The sequence below is a fragment of the Propithecus coquereli genome, unplaced genomic scaffold (genome assembly GCF_000956105.1).
Source record: "Propithecus coquereli isolate 6110/MARCELLA unplaced genomic scaffold, Pcoq_1.0 Scaffold162, whole genome shotgun sequence".
Lineage (NCBI taxonomy): Eukaryota > Metazoa > Chordata > Mammalia > Primates > Indriidae > Propithecus > Propithecus coquereli.
Window position 1 is genome coordinate 242,773 of NW_012140747.1, and position 21,440 is coordinate 264,212.

At 45.9% G+C, this 21,440-nt stretch overlaps 1 protein-coding gene across 1 annotated transcript in view; it reads right to left on the reverse strand.

Annotated features, from left to right (window-relative positions):
* The window catches only part of LNX1 (ligand of numb-protein X 1, E3 ubiquitin protein ligase), a 108,539-nt gene extending 98,969 nt beyond the window's left edge, over window positions 1–9,570 (reverse strand). The window contains exon 1 of the mRNA XM_012641117.1: window positions 9,373–9,570. The gene's annotated coding sequence lies outside the window, so the exon portion shown is untranslated. The remainder of the gene's footprint in view (window positions 1–9,372) is intronic.
* Between the last annotated feature and the right edge of the window lie 11,870 nt (window positions 9,571–21,440).

The following is a 21,440-nucleotide window of genomic DNA, read 5'->3' on the forward strand; positions in this document are numbered from 1 at the left end:
TTGCTCCAGTGGACTGTTAGCTTTGACAGAGATGCCAGGTGAACAGTTTGCCGAAGGGTTCAGGGCAAGCAGGAGCAACTTGCTTCAAGTAAGAGGAAAGAGGGGTAATCCAAAGCAAGGTCTCAAAAGAACACAAAATGGGCTGATCCTGTAAGACCTTTGTTTCATGAGTATGTGATAGAGCTGGTCAAGTAATAAGCAGTTCTCTCCAGCGTGGACACTACACAGAGCGTGACATTTTACAAACATCATGAGGCTCCATCCTACTGTGGCTGGGTTTGCTTTGTAATTTTTACTCATTTAAAAGATGCTCAAAATCTTTTAAGCCCTTCAACCAACCCTAACATCTTACAGTGCGTTTCAAACACGTGAAAGCTAACCCTGTAGCTGACGATTTCCCAGATAACTTTTAGTTTAAAGAAACTGAGATTAAGGGTTTTGTTGTTGTTGTTGTTGTGCATGATGCTTTAAAGCTGAAGCTCCCTGGAGCAGAAAGACTGCTTAGTGGGTCTCCCTGGGGCCACACTTCAGTGCAAAGATCACAATCACAGTCAGGGACTCCATTCCAGACCGCGAAGAGCAGAAATATACCCACGGAGGAACCAAATGGACCGATGCCAGTACCTTCTTCGATCGACAGCCTAATCTCTTTCTAAAATAATTCGTCCAGCAGACACGTGTGCCAAAGCACTGCCCTGGCCCTGGCTCTAACTCCTAAATTAGATCATTGGAAGAAACGCAATTGTCAAAGTTAAGTCAAACTCTAGTTTTCTCTATTAAACAAAGTAAATTAATGGTTACACTTCAGATTTTAGAAAAATTCAGTGAGACTTAAAAGTATCAATAATATGCCATTAATTTTTAAATAAATAGCAACTGTAAACAAACATACACAAGAGGACAGGCAGATGCTATTTGGGCTATTCCTTAGCTTATAGACACATATGCAATGGGAAAGAATTAGGTCTAGTGACCTTAATAAAAATGGTCACGCATGGGCTAATAATTTTCTTTGAACCAACAGCCTGGGTTGGAAGCGAGGGGTGATGTGTGTGCTTGTGGGAGGGGGGCATACATTGCAGAGGGAAGCGGGGAGCCAGGTGCTCGTGGGCCGCTGCAAAGGTTGGGTTAGCTCTGCTTCTGCTTAACATCCAAGTCAATGACCTTGAAGAGGCAGTAAGCCACCCATTAATGAGATCTGTGAATGACACTAGCCTGCATAGTACTGCTAACACTACAGAAAATACAAAAAAATATATATATATAAATGTTCTTTAAAGAGGTCAGAAATGTGTCAGGAAATTACAGGAGAATTGCACTGAAAGAAGACAACGTAACACATCTGGAGTCAATAACTGATGTTCAGAAAGTGGAAAAAGTAAAGGAAGCAGTTAAGTGAAAAAGGGTCCCAAGTGGCTAGCCAATTAGACACAAGTTTTAGAAGCCAGAGAAGGCCTCTCACAAGCAGGTTAGACAAGAGCTTTGCCTCTCCTGACAGATTTTACCACCTTTCCCCAGGGGTATCACACTTGGGTTTGTTTGTAAGAACTCTGCTACAGAAAAGATGTCCTTCCATTTCCTAGTCTACAAACACGGTGAAATAGAACTGACCCCTTGCAAGCAATAGAAATGAAAGCAGAGTATTTTGCATTGACTAAGGTCTCTGTTCATGCAAAGAGTTACTGCAGGATCCCGGGAAGTGCTGATGTCAGAGGAGAAGTATGGAAAAGAAGCAAGCTGGCATTCTTCCATCCGAAGCCGAAAAATAATTTCAGGAAATGTTTACAATCAAGTTTTATGGAGGCAAGGACAAGATAAAGATATTTGAATTCTTAACATTTTCCTGCTGTGTTTCAATTTTACAGGTGTTCATTGATTGCCTAGTCCATGCCTGGCATTGGCCTTAAACTTTCTGGGCATTCTCATAGGGAAGTCAATTTCATTTTCAATGGGTTTAAGTCTAATTAGGAAAACAGACCTCACGCATAAGAAAAAAATGTTAAAACACTGCAAGAGAATACACAATAAATGGCAATGAGTTTGGTGCCCTGAAACAGGAGCCATGGACAAGCTTTGGAGGAGAAGGGACACAACAACACAGGAGTGTGGCCCAGAACCATCAGGGGAAGTTAACGAATAGGCGGTCCTTGGGAAGGACGATGAAAGATAAATGAGACGTGGACAAGTGGGAAGGAATCCAGGTGAGGAGAAGAACCCAAGCAAATGCATCCGTCAAAAAAGAGAGCTCTCTTGATGCGACCCACATGGTGACCTCTAGCTGAGGCTTTACAATTATTTATTTAGGAGTCATAAGTCATAGGGCTTTGAGTTGGATGAGGATATTATATTCTCACCAAGTGAAAAAATCCTCTTTTCAACGTCCCTAAAGAATGACCTATGAGCCTCTGTTTGAAACGCTTCCATGGATGGAGAGCTTGTCAGCTTTCGAACAGCTCAGTGCTTCTCTCTTGTTGCTTTGACCTTTGGCCCTTGTTCTGCCTTTCCTTGCAACAAATATCATCACATTTACTCTCTTAAAATATGATAACTCCCTACCCACCCTTGCCAAATTAGAGACAGCATTGGTGGTTTCTCCCTTGTTTTTTCTCTTTGTCTCTGGTTCTTCCAATCGTCTCCCTGGGTAGTCCAGGTGGTAGTAAAGGGTCCACGCAGGATGCCTTCTAGCTTGTTAAGGTCCCTTTGAAAACTTGACGCCTGGAAATGAACACTTATCCAGTTGTGGTTTGGTGAACTTGGGATTCTGTGGTCACTTCCTTGACCGGGATACTACTTGTCTACTAATGCAATCTAAGACAGCCTTCACTGATTTGTTTTATTACATGTATCACACTGTTGACTGGAAGAACTCAGTAGGTCTTTAGAGTATAAAACACTACTGTGCCGTGAACATAGAAATAATGGTAGTGGTGAAGGCCGCCAATTCTAACTCTCTCCTCGCCTGTACTTTGCCCAATATTTCGGCCTCCAAGTGGACAAGAAATCCCCTGAAAGTAGTTAGAAGCGATGGTGTATGTGGATGTCAGCTGGAGGGTACAGTGGGTATAATAACGGCCCCCCAAAGGAGACATCCACATCTTAACCCCAGGACCTGTGAATATGACCTTACTGGAAAAAATGATCTTTGAAGATGTCATTAAGTTTAGGATCTTGAGATAAGATCATCCTGGATTATCGGAGTGGGCTCCAAATCCAATGACAAGAGAAACTTATAAGAGAGGAGAAGAAGACACACACACAGAGGCGGAGGTGACGTCAGGATCGAGGCAGAGACTGGAATAATACAGCCCTAAGCTAGGGAATGTCTGGGACCACCAGAGATTGCAAGAGGCAAGGGCAGACTCTCCCAGAGCCTTGGAGGGAGCATGGCCCTGCTGACACTTTGATTTCAAACTTCCGGCATCCAGAACGTTGAGAACAAATCTGAGTTGTTTTAAGCCACCAAGTTTATGGTAATTTGATGGCAGCCCTATGAAATGAATACATGAGGGGCTATGTATTTCCAGGGGTATTCCCACAGGAATGGGGTGAATAGCCCCAACGATCCATTTCAACACTCTACACGTCTTGGAAATAAGGAAAATCGTTTGGGGTGGCAGCCACTTAAACTGCTATATTCTTAGGAACAGCAGCTCTGCCCTTGTATAAAAATGTACTAATTTCCTTCTAATCTATTTATAAGTTAGAACACAGATGTCTTCGGAGATGACTATTAGACCAAATTTGCAAGGGCCTCCAGGGAGAAAAAGGCCACAGATAGAATGGCTGAGCGTGTGTGTGTTGTGGAAGACGTAATCTAAGTATGACCATAATACTTAACGAGGAGTTTGAAAACACAGGTGACTCATGTATTAACGTGAGTACGCGGAAGCCTAAACATGCAGCGCTCTAGTCAAAAAAGGCCACGTGCCTGACAAAAGCAGTCATGAGCAAGTTATGGAAATCATCTCAACAGACAGCAATGACATAATTAGACCTCACCATCATGCATGCATTCTTGTGCCAAGAGGCTATTAAAGAAAATTCTTGGAGCGTTTGCACCTCTGCTATTGGTAAAGTCTTCTGGGTGCCCGTGACAGATGCGTTAAACACAAGAAGCAAATACGAGTCACTTGAAAATAATGGTGGAATTTAAGTCCACACATTCCAAGTCACAAATCAGTGATGCTAAAAAATGTTCCTAGTTAATTGGGATGGAACCTACTACCAGTGTTAGAAGTGGCTCCCCAGGGCACAGAGAAGTTCCTTTAGAAGAGGCAGAGGAAGAAGGGCAGGAACGAAGGGAATAAGAATAAAGCAACAATCATAAAAACTGCAAATCTCAAATTCGGAGGTCATGTTGTCTACCCTGTACCTGAAGCAGGAATTCCTTTTCTCCTCTCCTTTTTAGAATATAAAATAAAAAATATAATTCTTACTATTTAGTAAGCAGTTTGCTCTGTGTATGATCCTGTGCTGGGTACTGACATGTATGTTTTCATTTAATCTCTAAAATAATCCTATGAGATCATCAGTGATATAATCTTCGTTTTACAGATGAGTGTATGCGCTACTGAAGAAACACAAATCCGTTTTGTCATTCATTTCTTGATTCATTCATTCATCTGGCAAACACACCTCAGGCACTAAAATATACCAAAAAATGATCACTTTCAGTGACAAGGAACTCAGTACCGGCAAAGGCAACCTACCACATTTTTGGACAACTCTAATTCATGGAAAGTTCTTCCTCATACTGATCCGAAGTATGTCTCTGTGTAACTAACAAGGTCACTGTGGTGTCCTCATGTCACACAGAACAAAACAAGGAAGAAATGGTCAATGCACGAAGCTTATACGAGACAACCAACATTTTCTGTTCCTGAGTTCAGCTCAGTGCTGTTTTCCATTCTTTTATGGTTTTCTATGGTTTTCATGTCAACCCTATTCTTTGGGGACAGTAGATAGTTAATCCCATGAATGCAGGAAGGGTGATATAGTCTTTCCTCTACATAGTTTTGAAAAGCCCTTGATACTTTGGAGGGACTGTCACAAGGCAATAAATTTGCCACCCACACAAAAGTGAGTGTATGCAATGCCAGCCATAAATATCAGGACTAGTTCTGTACTACCAGGAAGTCCACAAATACTGAGGCCATGAGGAGGACACATTTTAGAGCCTCCCTTCTATGTCCTCTCTTTGGTAGCATCTTACTCATGGCCTTCCATGTAGTCAAAATCCTAGCAGACCCTATATTCTCCACTCTAAGTGAAGAATTTGAATGTAAAAAGGAGGTCCTGGTCAAGGTCATGGAGACAGGAGACAGAGGTGAAGCCAGGCATCACTGCTCCAGAAGAATCCACTATTGACCCACATGGCAGAATCCCACCCACTGCTCACAGGTCTGCAAAAGACCAGGCATTTCAACTGGCAGCCACCCTGCCCCGGAACTCCAAGACAAACAAGATAATCTTTGTTAACAGGCTTTCCCTCCAAGCCTTTGGGGGCCTTTCTGGGAAATCTGTTTTGCTCAGAGCCTTTGGACCTTAACTTACGACTATTTCCATCATTGTTATAGCCTGACTGTAGCATGACCTAAGAAGTCTAACTGTAACCAATATAATAATTTTTAAAAAGAATGTAACAATAGTTAACACTTACTGAACACTTACTACATGCCAGACACTCTACATGGAACTATTTCAGTGACTCCTCACAGCAGTACTGAGTTTGGAAAGTATTCCATTTTCTAGATGATGAAACTGAGGCAGAGATATTAAGGAACTTATTTAGGCTACTCATTACATGGCAGGACTGGGTCTCAAATGCACATGTCTGATTCTACCCACTATGCTTTCCTTTCAAGAAAATAATATGAGTAACTGCTAACATTATGGCAGGTACCATTCCAATCACTTTGCATATTTCAACTCATTTCATCTTCATGATAACCCTTTTCACAGCTGAGGAAAGCAGGTTAAAGGAACTGTCCCAGGTCACACAGGAGGCACATGGTAGAACTGGGTTTTGACCCCTGCTAGTGTGATGCCAGAGACCAGACCATATTCTTTTTTTTTTTTTTTTTGAGACAGAGTCTCACTGTGTTGCCCAGGCTAGAGTGCCGTGGCATCAGCCTAGCTCACAGCAACCTCAAACTCCTGGGCTCAAGCAATCCTTCTACCTCAGCCTCCCGAGTAGCTGGGACTACAGGCATGCACCACCATGCCCGGCTAATTTTTTTTTTCTATGTATTTTTAGTTGTCCAATTAATTTCTTTCTATTTTTAGTAGAGATGGGGTCTCGCTCTTGCTCAGGCTGGCCTCCTAGAGAGCTAGGATTACAGGCGTGAGCCACTGCGCCCAGCCTAGACCATATTCTTAAGAAGTGGCACTGTTCCACCTAGAATGAGATGAATAGATGAGTATTTCCTAGTGAGGCATCACCCGGCCCCTCCAGGCAGTCTGACCCACACGCGTAGGTGTGTAGCCCATTTGGCTTCTGCTGTAAGGACTGAAAACAGTTTGTGAATTACACCATGTTAGCATCCCTTTTTGGGGGAAAAAATATAGAAAAGGAAACCAACAGGCAGGAAGGTTGAGGTCCTTTCCCAGAGTCTGCAAAAGACCAGGCATTTCAACTGGCGGAGTCCCCTATGCAAACAGACTAGTAGTAGGTTCAAGGTTAGAACCTATTGATCTCAATCCACTAATCCCTTACTCTAGAACACGACAACCTGCATTATCCCTTCGACCTGGAGAAACTACCGGGGGCCTGGACATGCACCTGCGCTTGTGCAATGACTCAAGGTCATTGAAAGGCACAGGATATTCCATTAGGGGGCCCATGACATTCACAACGGCTCACGAGCCTCCCTTCCAGGTACAGGGCAGGCTGCCTCCTCCTGCCCCTGTCCTGGCACGGACACTCCCCGAGGCCGGGGTGAGGGTATTTATCTGGGAGACTGGAGGAGACCAAGCACCCAGTCTGCCCTGGGGACAGCACAGCTGAAGGCAGAAAGGGCTCCCTGCCAAGGCAGATCACAGCAAATGACAACGGAACATTCCCCCCACCGCCCGCAAGGCCTGTGCAGAACCACATCTTGCGGGTCTGTTGTGGGCTGAGAGCCTTAGGGTGGGAAAAAGGAAAGAGTGACCTAGAGGCCAGAAACTCCTAAAAGTTTTGCCTGGGAGGCTCCTGGAGAGAAATCTGCCCAGCTTGTCTAATGACATCGCTTAAGCATTCTCCTGCCTTCTGCCTGTTTTCTCTGAACTGTTAACGGTGAAGTTAATTACTTACAATTAATTACAATAACAAGAACTATCACAGTTCCTAACAATTGCAACCACGTGCTATCTTTATCTTGGTCCGCTCAGACTGTCTCCTCCAAGTACCTCAGGAAAATTCCTTCAGGAGAGGGCCTAGCCTTAATGTGGCACCACTAAGCACCAGTCACTAGAGGCTAACATACGTTAATTACCTCATTTACTTCTTAGGACCACATTATATCATAGGGAATATTATCTTCCGTATTACTGATGAAGAGACTGAGGGTCAGAGAAGCTAAGTAACTTGCTCAAGGATGTAAATGGAATAGATTGCACATTTTTCCATCAGGCCTTATATCCACTTGAACCCAAAGAATTATTACTACACAAACTTTGGACAGTACTGATGTGCAAATAACCAACAGATCAACTACATTCTACGTAATCTGACTCTGAATTCTAGTCTCTGTCATTTTTTTCCTTTTTTATACCTGGGGATAACAGCGTCCACAGCTTTTGTTCCTTTAATAGCCAGACACACCGACATACAGTGATGAAATGATTTGTTTAATCATAAATTAACTACTGTGAAGAGAACTAATCAACCATGGTAAACCAGAAGGAATCCAATCTTCAAAAGAGGTTAAGACATATTTTTAACCCAGAAGGTTCGGGATATAGGTGATCTTTTTCTCTCTTTGCTCTGAATCAAGTGAGAATGTTAGTAAGGGACACACAGTGGTCACCCCTCAAACTCACAAACTCAGGAAAAATAACAGACACAAAGAGCAGTTAAAGGCGAACAACACACGCCTCCAAGGAACAGGACAGAAATTGGCTACAAGAGCCCGGCAGATTCTTAGGGGTGAGAGGCAACCGTTTAAGGCAAAAGTGTTCTCAGCTTGTTTCAATTTATACCTTTGGAGAATTTACACACACTTTGAACTTCTGGGTGGATAAACAGGAACATAATTCCTAACAGATTATTATTGCCTTGCAAACATATTTGCTAACGGAAATCTCAGAAAAACAGCTGATGAAAGAATCTACAATAAAGGGCCTCGCAGATTTATTTCTCTCCCAAAGTTTTCCAGCTCACCCCAGTAGGGAATTGGGTTTGGAAATGGTTTCCTTCCTTTGTCCGACAACAAAATCAGGTGTAGACGATGCCGACTGGGCTGTCAAGAGCAGAGGTAGTACAGGCTGCGTGATAAGGATTAGGAAAACAAAAATGGATCCTAGAGGTAAAGTTACTCTAAACGTCAGGTCCTGGCAGAGCAATATCCTCCACATATTTGCTATTAAAAGCAAAAGAGACAGAAAAAAAAAATGGAAGAGTTCCAAAAAATTAAAAATCAGACCTGCAGTTACATTCTTGTGGCACTGAGGGAATAATCTTTTCTTTAACCAAACGTCAGCTGGCAGCCAGTCTGGGTCGAAATGTAAACAATTCTAATCCACACCGCAAAGCAGTTTTGAAAAAGAGTGTTCAACACAGAAAACGGTAGACTTTCTCGGAGAAGAGAGAGGAAAACTGGAATGGAGGGCTTCTAAATAGGGCAAAAGAATTTACCTGTCTGTGGAACAGACTTTCAGGGGAAAAACAAACAAACAAACAAACAAACAAAATCTGGAGATGTCTCACAGGCTTAGATCGAAATTGCCTCTGGTGAGATGAATACAGAAAGCTAAGCAAAATAAGGCAAAAAAGGCAAAAATAAGACAACCCTGAATTCAGTCCGACTGCTCTCCCACCCCCGGCCCCCATGACATGCCTGTGCCTTTGAGCTAAGTTTCAAAAAAAAAAAAGTCTTCACTTCTCTCCAGGGTTTTAAAAAAATCAGATTAAGTTGGAAGGCAAGCAGAGGCTGGATTAATGATTGGGAAAAACAAAAAGGATTAAGTATCCGGCCGGGGAGAACTTTACTGTGCAACCAGAATGTCAAAGGCATCTCTCTACTGTTTCCTCCCAAAGAGGCTTCTCCCTCCGGGGCAGACGGCCAGGGCTGAGCCATTCAGCTTGTATTTTTCATTCGAATTCCTCCTTCAGATCCCTCCGTGGCCAGTGATCTAAATGCCAAGAGAGAAAAACGGAGGGTTTCAACTCACCTTTTCGAGTGTCTGTCTGGGGCTCTCAAAGCAGCAGCGAGTGGGCACCTCTCACCCCTGCAGGTGGACCGGGCAGCTCCTTGGGCGGCCTGAGCTGTGACCAGCCTCAGCTTCGGTGTACAGGTGCCTGGAGGAAGGAGGAGGGCATTGGTCGGTCCCGAGCAGGAAACGGGTGACATCACGGAAGCCAAGGCAGATAAAGCATTGCTAGGACCTTAGGGATTGAAACAGTCAGTAGGTCCCGCCCACCTGTCATTTACCTGAATACCTGCAAGCAGGTAGGCGGCGTCTTTTCGTGGACAAATGAATCAGTTAGAGCAATTTGCCAGGTGGAATTTACTTTCTTTCCAGAGCATGTGTCCAGCCCCGTGTACGGATGTGAATTTAAATGCCTGGTTGTTTCCCAGGCCCTCCCCCTCCCCAAAGCTGCCTATAAAAGGGTTAAAAGGGAAGTTAAAACGCCAAAATGAGACAGTAATTTAGCAGGCACAGAAAGGAAGAGTGTGAAGATTGACTGCTTAGAAATATCAGAGGTTGACCCCCAGGGCCTTTTTGAACGGCAGCCATTCGAATACCAGGTGTTTCTCTGTTCCAATATTGACACATTGGAGGTGATACTTTCATTTTTTAAAAATCTGAGTCTGGGTGTGGTGGACCACGGCTGTAATCCCGGCACTTTGGGAGGCCGAGGCAGGAGGATTGCTTGAGGCTGGGAGTTCCAGACCAGCCTGTGCAACAAAGTGAGGCCCCCGTCTCTACAAAAAATAAAATAAAAAAACCCCAAACAGCCAGATATGGTGGCACATGTCTGCAGTCCCGGCTACTGGAGCCCAGGAGTTCCAGGCTGCAGTGAGCTACGATGACGCCACTGCACTCCCGCCTGGGCAACAGAGTGAGACCCTGTCTCAAAACAAGCAAAACATCTAAATATGACCATTGTCAGCAGTTTTAAAGTCGTTTTCAAACACTTTTCCCTATCTGTCCCTTCCATCCCAGCATTTTAATTCCATAATCAGGAGTTTGCAAAACTTCAGTCCGTCCCACCTGGGCTAGCTTGGCAGTTAGAGATCACCGGAGGCGTGCAATTAGGAGCAATTTCAGTGATTCAGATCGGAATGATAGTACAGTAATAAGGAGACGCAGGCTGCTGTCAGAGCCAGGAAGGAGGAGTCAGAGCTATTTCTGTCCCCAGCGAGGTGTGTGACCCTGGGCAGGTCACTGGTTGCTTCAGCCCTTCCAGCAGGAAAGGGCAGGTAACGCACCGGCCTGCGGCAGGCACCACGCTGCCTGCTAAAGCCTTCGGCATCCTTCCAGCAGCGCGGTAAACAGCTCCCGTCATCCTGTTGAAACGTCGTCTATTCCTGTGACCTGCGTCCAGCATCCCTGGACACTTTACTCACTCTCTGGAATGTGCTACCTGGACAAACCGTGGATTCCTCCTCCCCCCAGCATGGCCTGCTTGCCCACAGACTTTTTCCCTCCCCTTTTAGAAAATAAATGTTGACATTCCTATTTTCCTCCCCTCTCCCCTCCTGCTGAGATTGGGGTGCGGATGTCACACGTCCTAACACTCTGCTAGGCAGAGGGGCTCCGGCCGGGGAGGGGGGAGGGAAGGACGCCTGGATTGCTGTGGGGCCCAGCCAGTCCTCCAGCCAAGGGGACAGCAGCGGGGAAGGGAGGGGAGGGGACAGAAACTCCAGCCCGGGCGGGGTGCGGGGCAGGCTCGGGTACTGCACCTGGACTGCTCCTCGCCCCACGCCGCCTCAGACAGGTCTGCACTGCCTCCGTCCAACTGGGAACTCCGTGTGCTTTAAGGAAAAAGAAGAAAAAGAAACCCTATTCACCTCTTTATCCAATAGACACGGAGGTAGGTGTGGCTACTCCCTAATTATCAAATACAAAAAAAAAAACCACAGGTGAAGGCAGCAAAACCTTTTACATGCAGGTGTTTCAGGGATACGTTTCAGGCCACCTGATTGATGCCTAACCGGGGTATCCCCAAAACTTGGACAGGGCGTCCCCTGGGGAAGGGCTGGAGCAGAGCGAGCCCCCTACCCGATGAATCTTCTAGAAGGCCACGCCTCACCTTGGGCCGAGGGCGCCAGATCACACCTGGGAGGAGGAAGCCCAGGCCTAGTTCCAGGCCCTTGGGCGGGTGGAGAGTGAGGGGAGATGCGTTTGCAGGAGCTGACAGTGCCTAAAGCTGCCCTGAGGGGCCTCACGGCCGTCTGCATATGTGGTCTGACGAATTAAAAAAGAAAAAGAAAAGAGAGAATAAGAGTTAATTCCAGAGTGGAGCTGAGTCCCAGGTACAGTGGAGAAGGAAGAGAAAAAACTATTTTACAATCAGCCGACTGAAATGAGATCTTTCTTGGCGCTCCTGGATTTAGAATAATCTTCAAAGTTAAACAACATCAATATGGGCTGCTTTTGCCATTAGGATTATTATATTATAATGGAAATGATATTTCTAGATATTAGAGAAATGATGAAAATAAAAATCATAAAAACTAACTTTGAGTAAGTGCTTACCAGGTGCTACTTAATGTTCTAAGCACATTATACAACAACCCTGTAAGTCAGGAATCATTGCTGTTTGCCTTTTACACTTGGGAAACCAAGACACAGAACAGCTGAGAAGTTTCCTAACAACAGCTAGCCCAGCAAGTGGCAGAGCCAGCATGGTTTTTAACCAGGGCCCACTTTTTTTTTTTTTTTTTGAGACAGAGTCTCACTGTGATGCCCAGGCTAGAGTGCCGTGGCGTCAGCCTAGCTCACAGCAACCTCAAACTCCTGGGCTCAAGCGATCCTCCTGCCTCAGCCTCCCGAGTAGCTGGGACTACAGGCATGCGCCACCATGCCCGACTAATTTTTTCTATATATTTTTAGTTGTCCGATTAATTTCTTTGTATTTTTAGTAGAGACGGGGTCTCGCTCTTGCTCAGGCTGGCCTCCCAGAGAGCTAGGATTACAGGCGTGAGCCACTGCGCCCGGCCGGGGCCCACTTTTTAAGCCCTGGAAAGAGAAGGGGGTAGGTTCTGATTTCGCACTCACTGGGCAACTTCCTGGACACAAATTCAGCTTCTTACCTGTCCATTATTCAGAAGCAAGTGCCTTGTACAAGCAGTCTTGGGGAGTGTAGTTTCTGGTAAGGAATGTCTCCATTTGCAAATCAATTAGAAATCTGGTTTATGCATTGAGTGTATATGTACAGAATATATGTACATACATATACATTTGTACATATGTGTATGAAAAAACACACCAGGAAATCCATCACCCCTGGGTACACACTTGAAATCACCTTTTTGGGGCCTATCAAACCAACCCCAAGGAGGAAGACCAACTTAAGAGGCCTCTTGAGAATGACCTGTTGTAACTCTCTGTGACATCTTTTATGGTCCTTTCTCTCTATAGTATCATCAGTCTGTCCCTTTCAAATCTTATCAGAATGGCCGTAAGACCTTGGAACTGCATACAACTGGATAATATGAGACCATGTAAAATTAAGTTTCATTACAAACCACTGTTGAGATGAACGGTTTCCACCAGGGTCGGCCAATCTTAGACACACACTGCTCCATCCCCTCCTCCCTCACCATTCTCAGTGTCCTTGCTAAAGGACCATGGTGCCTCGAGGGATTCAGAGAGATGGTTAAAAGGACAGACCATGCCAGACAGGGCAGCAGACAGGGCAGCAGCCTGGGTGTCGGGGAGGAACCCGTGTGCGGAGGCACAGGAAAGGAACGTGAGATGATGAGATGTTCACCTAGCCGGGTGCAGAGGACCAGCCAATGCTAAATTTGGATGAGTAAGAATATAAAAAGCCTCAAGAACTAACTGCTTCCTATCTCAATTGGCGACTTTTTAAAAACAGCTTTTTTTAAAAAAAGAAAGAAACTCATTGTCTTGGGCACAGGGTCATTTCTCAGGAGTGACAGCGTTTTCAGTGTTGAGTTAACTTCCAGGATATGCCATTGCGGCTACCGTATGAGCTTTCTCTTTCGGAGCCCGGCTCCTTTGCAGTCAATACATCCTGGAAACTTTGTTTTTGGGAGAGGCAGGTGGAAAGCATTAGAGAGCTCTCTGAACTCAAGGTTGGGCCTGTCTTAGTTAACCAGCCGGCTCACTTGGGCTTTTTGATTAGTTTGAATTCTTTTATGTATCTTGACAGGGAAATCGGAGGGAGGAAGGAGGTCTACTTTCAAAGCTCTTTATTTCTAGATCCCCACAATGAAGGGTGGCATCTCAAGGATTCCTCCTGGCAGCGAACCTGTGGCTGAGATCATGGCTTGTGATTCGGCAGAATTTCTTCGCTCCTGTTTTGCTTCCCTTTTGTTCCTCGCAGCGTATTTGTAGAGTTGCTGAAGATGACTGAATGCCATAACACAAGCAAACATGTGGCGTCTGATTTTACTAAAAGGCATCTCTAGAAAAGGCCTCTTTGGCCATAGAAGTCTCATGTTCCACCGACTGAGCTAGCCGGGTGACCTTCAACCGAAGGTACTTAACATTATGAGATGGAATTGCTGTATACATTCCATCATACTGACCTTAATGTTTTTTTTTTTTAAACTAGCTCAGCTCCAAATCTTTCACTGGCTAATTATAAGCGCTTTGCATAATGCAAAAATGCAGATCCCAGAAGGGCAATGATGGGAAATAATAATCACCATTATCAGCTGATGTGATCGATGCCACCTGGGTTTGTGCATGTGGAAGAGATTCCATTTCTCTCATAAACTCACCACCCTGTGTGTGCCTGGTTTGCAGATGAGCTTCTAGAGCACCCTATGGATCTACAGTTTAGCAGATGACACTTCTCTGGTTTGTGTGCTTTTTGGGGGAGAGGGAATATCTTATGGAAATTAGTATTAAATCAATTATTGAAGATGGCACACATTTTGTGAAGCCTTCCGACACAGATTTGCGGTCAGCACACTCTTCTTTAGTAGCAAGACAAAGACTTCATTGCTGTTTCTATAATAATCACAAGGCCTATGTCTTATGATAATTATAAATATTTTTATATTTATATAATCCTCATTCTTGCATAAACAGGGTAGGTTATTCTCAAGCAATTTCTTTGGTGGTGGTGGTGGTTACTATTTTGAAGGTTGTCATTCTTTGTTTCTTTTGTGGTTCTTTTATACATGGCTATCTCAGTGGGCCCAGTTCCATATATTAAGAAATAGATATAAGGTTTGCAACGTCTCTTCTCCTCGTTAACTCTGACCTCATCCTGAAGGCTTCCGCTTCCTCGGAGATGACCCATTCAGCATCCTCGACCTCCCCAACTATAATGACAAGGACATTTACCTCTACTACTCTTGAGTCACCCATTCTCAGGATAAAGACTCCTTGGGTCTTGCTATCACCCAAAAATCTCCCATCTCAAAAAAAATCAGAGAATGCAGCTCTCTACTGTATGTTCTTATTCATTCAGGTTTTTCACTTCCTTATTCAGACTTTACCTTCTCTTCTGAATGGACCGTGCTGTCTGGCTCCTGGACTCCCAGAGACTACCCGAGAAGGTCTGTTCCCTACTGTGTTCGCTTCAGGCCTCTCTGGCCCATGTCCCACTTTTTCCCAGCATCTTCAACTTCCTGAGGACCTGGTGAAACCACGGCTCCAGGCTTCTCTCTTCCCAGAAGCTTGGGGATCAGTGCCATTGTCTGAGTATGCCATGCGATGCCGGTGGCGCGTGTGGCTCTCCTTGGCAATCTCTGGATGGATGTTCCTGGTCACCTCTTCCTGTCTTCGCAGGAGTCATTCACCCTCAGCTCCTTTGCCCTGCCTGGCCCATTGGGCTGTTCACGATCAGCCCCCGCCTGCCTCTCAAACCTCGCCCACACCTCCTGACCCTTTCCATGCACAGCATGCCCCGCCCCCAGCCCCCATGCCTTTGCAACACTGTGTTAGAGGGATGCACTCCCCGCACCCCCATTCCCACAGCCAAACAGTTTCCTAAGCACACTCTGACCATGCTCCACCCTTTATTCACTCTGCCCCTGGGAGTCCCTGGCTGGTAAAATGGGAACAAACCGCCAGGCAAGCTCAGTTTGGCACCTCCCTTCTCTGTCTTGGGAGTGAGCCAGAGCGTCCCTCTGCGGCCTCCTGCTCTGATCTCTCCGGGGCAGGCTTCTGCCTGGGGGGCTGCCGTGCCCAGCTCTGCCCAGCCTGGGTGCCTTCTTGCTCGTTTCCTTCCTTCCTGGCTTGTTCTCCAATTTAGCCATTAGCATTTCAAAGGTGGTATTTTGGTCTCCATAATTACTCTTTTAAAATTTTCTCAAATTATCCCCAACCTAGGTACTATTCATTGGGGTCCCCCTTGGATGTCCCCAAAACCCTGACTGTGGTTCCCATAATGACCAGGCTCTCTCACTTCCAGGCCCCTACCCACGCAGCGCCATCTCAGTATGTACTGCTCGTTGGCCGTTGCCTGGATTGATGGCCAGCTCCTTAGCCATGCTATCTTACCGAATCCCGGCAGAAATCCCATGAGCTAACTGTACTCAACAGGTGAAGAAACTGAGTCTCTGAGAGGTAGAGCAACTTGTCCAACGCACGTGGCTGGTTACCAGCAGACCTGATACTCAACCCCAGGCTGCCGGGTGTAGTCTTCCTCCTTCAGCCCGAGAAACCCTGCTCCATCTTCGGGGCTCAGCTCAGATGCCATCTTCTTTACGGAACCTTCCCTGACCTCCCCACGCAGATATTGGCGCCTATTCTGTGCTCTCTAAACACTCTACCTCAGCAGTTATTTTACAGATTGTAATTTTTAAAAGACTGTCTCCTCTCTAGGCTGCAAGGTAAGGAACATGACTTTTCATATCATCTCAGGACTTAGCCTGGTGCCTGGAAGAACACAGGAGGCCTTTGATAAATATTAGTTAAAAGAACTAAAGATGAATATAAGACAAGGGAAGGAACAAAGGAAGGGAGGGAATACATACTAAGTTAAATCTTGAGTCGCCTCTTCCTTCCCCCAAGAGTCAAGCGTCCCTGTACTCTTCGGGAAGGCAGCTAACTTGATCACATTTAATTTTCACAATAATGCATAATAACCTAGACATGAATTCATTCACTCATTTATACAACAAATTCATCAAGCACCTTCGATATGCTAGTCAATGTCGAAAATGAAAGGAATCTCTGCCTTTAAGGAACAATAATCTATTGGGAAGCAGAGTTAAAGACAAACAATTAAAGTGCAAAGCGGAAATTGCCTTAGTGGAGTGTCACAGATGCAGTTCCAAGAGAGATCAGACTGGCTTGTTTCTCCTGAGTTAAAGGCTCCAAGTTGTCACGAAGAACTTGCCGGAGTTCACGAAGCTAGCGTTTGACTGCGTGGCTGCTTGGTGACGGAGCCCCTCGTCGTCCCAGGCTCCCATACAGCCTTGCTTTGGTCCTTGGCCGTACAGGACCAACAAAGAAGGGGGCTCGTGGAAACCAGGACCTAACTGTGCTTCCAGATGCTGTGTGCGTCACCCAGAAAACCCAAACCGCTTCTGGCTTTGCAATTTGCTCCAGTGTAGACGCAGCTGCTCTGCACGGATAGAAATACCAGCTGACTCAACCATGGGCTCAGTTTCCGGTCCACAGCCAGGGCTGGATGGCACCTTGGGAAGAACCTGAGAAAGATCTGTGTCTGTAGGCGACAGTAACGTCTATAGATCTGTAGATGAATTTAAATTCCTTTAAGGTAGAGTTGGCAGCTCAGTTAACTTTTTTCAAAGATTTTACCTCCCCCACCCAACATCATAAACTTCTCAAGTGTTATGTAATTTAAGTCCCTTTTAATCCTATTGTTGTATATTCAGTCCTCAGTGGATGAGAGCAAATTACTGTTTTCCTCACATCGACCCTCTGTAGACTTGCTGTTTTTGTGTCGACAGAGTACTCTGTCCAGGCCTGAGAGCCCAAAGTCTTCAAACTTTTTCCCAAGGGGGTTGAAAATTCATAATAACTAGTAGCATAAGTGATTCGAGGACCCGTCCAGGCACACAGTGTCGCAATGGGGAATGGCGTGGAAAAGGCAAAGGCGGGAGGGGATTGTGTTGCTGGCTGTCCGGGTGTGAGAAGCACAGGAAGAGCCAACTTTCTAGGTGGGGAAGTGTTTTCCTTCCCGTGAACTTCTGCTTCCAAGAAAGGGCAGGTCCCCAAAAACAGGGAGTGTGGCCAAGAAGCCCATCCCTTTAGTTCTCCTAAGTTCAAGAATACAAGAAAGAGAATATCATGGAAACTACTCACCAGGAATGGTTGTGGCCAACAGGGTCTCCGTGAAAGGAAGTTCATTTGGCTTCTCTCAAATCATGAGCATGTGAAGCGACCCCTTTTTAACTTGGACGTGAACCTAGCTGGGTGACGTCTTTTCTTAGCGCCACTTAGAGCTGAGTTCTTCATGGGCACCTGTCACTGGTCCATGATGAGGTGCTTGGAGCAGACAAAGCTAGACTTCCAGTGGCCAGCAAGCCACAGCAGATGTGGATTTGGGTGGAGGGAGGGTCGTCCATGTCTGTTTCTCGTGACTCTGGCCCCACGATCAGCCATCTCCTCCCAGGGTCAGTGTGGAAGCTGAACTTCCTTCCAAAGTTTAGCTGATCACGGAGTAATGAATACCTTCCCTGCTGCCGTCCTTTGCGCATTACAAGGGTGTGGGGAGTTAGTATCAGGAACCATCTCTGGAGTTGCCCATCACTGAGAAGCTCAATTAATCCTGAATTGGAGATGTTGGCTTCAGCTGCAATCAAGGGACCAAACTATAGGTGAGAGAGCAGGGACTCATTCCTACTGGGATATGAGAATGTTTGGGAAGAGGCTTGTATTTTGTATTCAACTCTGTGCAGCTCAGTTCAGTGAATATATATATTGGGGGTTAAGAGCTAGGAGCAGTGTGATTAACCAGTCCACATACTAGAGGCCCCAGACCTCCAGGCTCCCTGTTTGTGACGTCTTAATTTGAGTCGTTGTCAATATCAGTGCCAGCCATCAGCCCAGGGTGGCCAGACTGGTCCTTCTAGTTGTGGCTGTCCCCTCTCCCACTTTCACTGAGTCTGCCCAGGAGGGGGACTGGAAGTACAGCTTTGACAAGCCCTGCCAGAGGTGTGCCCACACCCCCACATCAAGTGACTCTCACTAAAATGTCTCCCCAGGGTGACCAGTCCTTCTGAGTGACTGGGCTGCACCCAGACCGCCACTGTCCCTGTTCTGCCCGCCCTCCCCTAAACTCACAGCGGCTGCGACTACTGCACGAGAGCCCGGTGCACTCTGGGATGCTCACTCTGCAACCCACGTGGCCGTGCAGGTGTGGCAGAGGGGACAGCAGCCGTGCTGGGTACGTCCCCTACTCATCTCTGCCTTTAGGGGTTGCCGTGCACACCGATTCCTTTGAATCTGAAGTTGGGAGAGATCTGTGAGGTTCCTGGTCTACCTTCAACTCATCTCAAAGTAGCTTCCTCTCCAGGATAAGGAATAAGGAACACACACCAGGGGTCGCCAACAGGTCCGCCCCAAGCTGCCAATCATCTCAGATGAAGCCAAACTCTCCAACAGGTTACCACTATGTCTCCTTGTCCTCCATCCCCTCTCCTACAATCACCCCGCTCTAGAGAAGCCACACACCACCGCCCCTCCTCACCCCGACTACACGGCTGACTTCTGTCGGCATCCTGTCCTCCCCTGGAAATGATCACATGAGATTTCAAAAAACAGCAAAAGTGGCTCCTCATCAGGAAGCCTCAGGATACTGCTGGTATGGTGGAAATAGGGACAGAGCGGGAAACAGAAACGAGGGTCTGTCAATGCATGAACCCACAGTAGTGGGAATGAACTCACCCTCCGCAGTGATACGGGGATGGATCCCAGTGCAACGAGTGAGCTCTGCTGTCTGTGATCCTAACGCCACACTGGGGTTAGTCCAGATCCTACCATCGACAGACGCCAAGATGAGAATAACTACGCAAGGACTTAATTAGGGGAAATACCTGTGTGAGCGACATGGGGTGGGGGCTGAGAACCGGGCTGAGAAGGCTGGGAGAGCTGCCGGACTGCAATCCCAGCAAAGGAGAGGACGAAGAAGGGTTAGGCGAAAGCGCCCTTGGGCCAACGTCAGCTGTCAGGGCAGTCCCGTCACTCAGGAACAGACGGCACTCGGTCACTAGCTGGTAGCAGCACCTAGAAGGGGTGGCCTTCGGGGTGCAGGCCCTGGGGTCCTTGGTCAATCACAGTCCCTGTATTGGGTGGTCTTTGAGGGAATTCTTATAGCCTTCACAATTGTAACCAGTGAGGTGGCCAAGGAAATTGGGAATGGAGTCCATAGGACCCCAGTCCAGAGAGGACAATCAGAATTTTCTTTTTTATTTTACAGATGGGGTCTTACTATGTTGCCCAGTCTGATCTCAAACTCCTGGGCTCAAGTGATCCTCTCACCTCAGCCTCCTGAGTTGCTGGGTTCACAGGCATGAGCTACACCTGGCACAGGATATTGTTTCAAGAAAAACAAGCATTTGATGACAGCTCACGAAGCTTCAATCTGATCACTTGGATTGGGCTCAGTGGGAAGGAAGCAGAACGTCTGTGCATCCAGGATATAGCTTTTTACTCTAGAGTAAAACAAGTTAAATGTACATGAAGGCCTAGAAAGTTGACAGCTTTCTTATTTTTTCAAGTTGACGTGAGCACTGGCAGTAGATACGAAGCTCTGAGACCACTTTTGAGGCTAGAAAAGGAAAGGAGAAAGGGCAAAAATGGGCAGAGACAATGAGTTTGGCAGACAACTCATCACCTCTCTGGGTCTCAGTTTCTTCTTAAAATTCTAAAATCAAATGATGTCTGATTGAGAAAGTTTCTGATGATCAAGGAAAGCAGTTTTCCAGTATCTGGAGCACCACCGTATCACAGGGCTAAGGCAGAGATGACCCAGCCCTGGGACCCCTGGCCGTGGGCGGAGCAGGACTCCAGGGTAGCTGTGGGGCCACCTCAGGACCACAGACTCCTGCAGGCTGAAACCAACTCACAGTCCTTCAAAAAAGAAGAAGAAGAAAAAAAATCACAGACTCCCCACTGCATTTGAGGACCGACTTATTTTCATACTCCTGGTTCCTAGCACATGGAGAAACTCAGTAATATCTTCATTAAATGAACACACAATTGAACAAAATACAGTTTGGGAAGGGAAAGAGAAAAGAAGGATTTAGTTAGAAAATGATGTGAATTAGCAGAGCTAGGTTCTAGGCAGGGTGGATCCATAGCTGGTGTCCACCCTGGGGCTGTACTAGTTATGTACTCCTGACATCTGTTCCGACTAGTTAATGCCTATGCTGTGCTGATTGTCAAACGTTTTGCAAACCTCCTACAGTTATATGAACTATCATATTACCTAGAATATTTGGCGATGGCTCCACAAATGGAAAATAATTTATTTCTGAGAGCCATTCCACTGCAACGTAGGGCCACCATACGTATTAATAACTCCCATCGATGGCGGTGGTGCAGAAACACAGTGAACCGCCAGATCGGTTTGTTGTTCTGTGAATTCGATGGAGAGCAATTTATCAAATTGATGGTATGGCCATTGGAAGTTGCTGATGGACTGCTGATTTTTGTTCTACTCTTCACAGGAGAGAATTGATACTACTGCCCCACTAAAAATATACCAGCCCCTACAGCTGGTGCACTCCTCATTGGTTCTTTTTATCAAAAGCCCAGGATGTCCTCCTCAAACTGGGGGATGTTTGAATGAAAAATGGGAAAGCATTTTAATTTAAGTGTGGTCAAATGGAAACATATAAGTAGGGAAGGTAAGAAAAATTCAAACAAGATGAGCACTGAAAAATCTAAAGGGAAAAAATTAAGGGAGAACTACATTTTAAAATGTATCACTTTAACAATTTAAAATTTAATTAAAAAGAAAATAATACCAGAATAATATGTTTTAACCTACAAGCCATTGTCAAAAGCACCAAAAAACTTCCTATATTAGCACAATATATCTCTTTGAACTGTATTGGAAAGTTCCATAGAAAGAAATAAGGAATTGACTAATTCTTTTTTTTTTTTTTTTTTTT